Source organism: Penaeus monodon, chromosome 31, assembly GCF_015228065.2.
Source record: "Penaeus monodon isolate SGIC_2016 chromosome 31, NSTDA_Pmon_1, whole genome shotgun sequence".
In the NCBI taxonomy this organism is placed as follows: Eukaryota; Metazoa; Arthropoda; class Malacostraca; order Decapoda; family Penaeidae; genus Penaeus; species Penaeus monodon.
Window position 1 is genome coordinate 19185186 of NC_051416.1, and position 264 is coordinate 19185449.

A 264-nucleotide genomic window follows, 5' to 3' on the forward strand; every position below is an offset into this window, starting at 1 on the left:
TAAATATTTGATCACACGAAACGAACTAATTACTCCAGACTAAAAGATGGACAGAAAACACTTATTTTGAAACCATAACAATTAATCTACATTAGAGGTGCTGCATTATTTTTAGGAGCTTGAGGTAAGGTATGCCACTTTGATAAAGCCTAAGTTTATGGCTATAAGTAGGTATAAGATTGAACTGCAAGTTGAAGCTCAAGTTTGTAAGTTAAGCAGCGTAAGTTTGTTGAGCTGGCAATCCCGGAGACTTTCAAAGGAAAA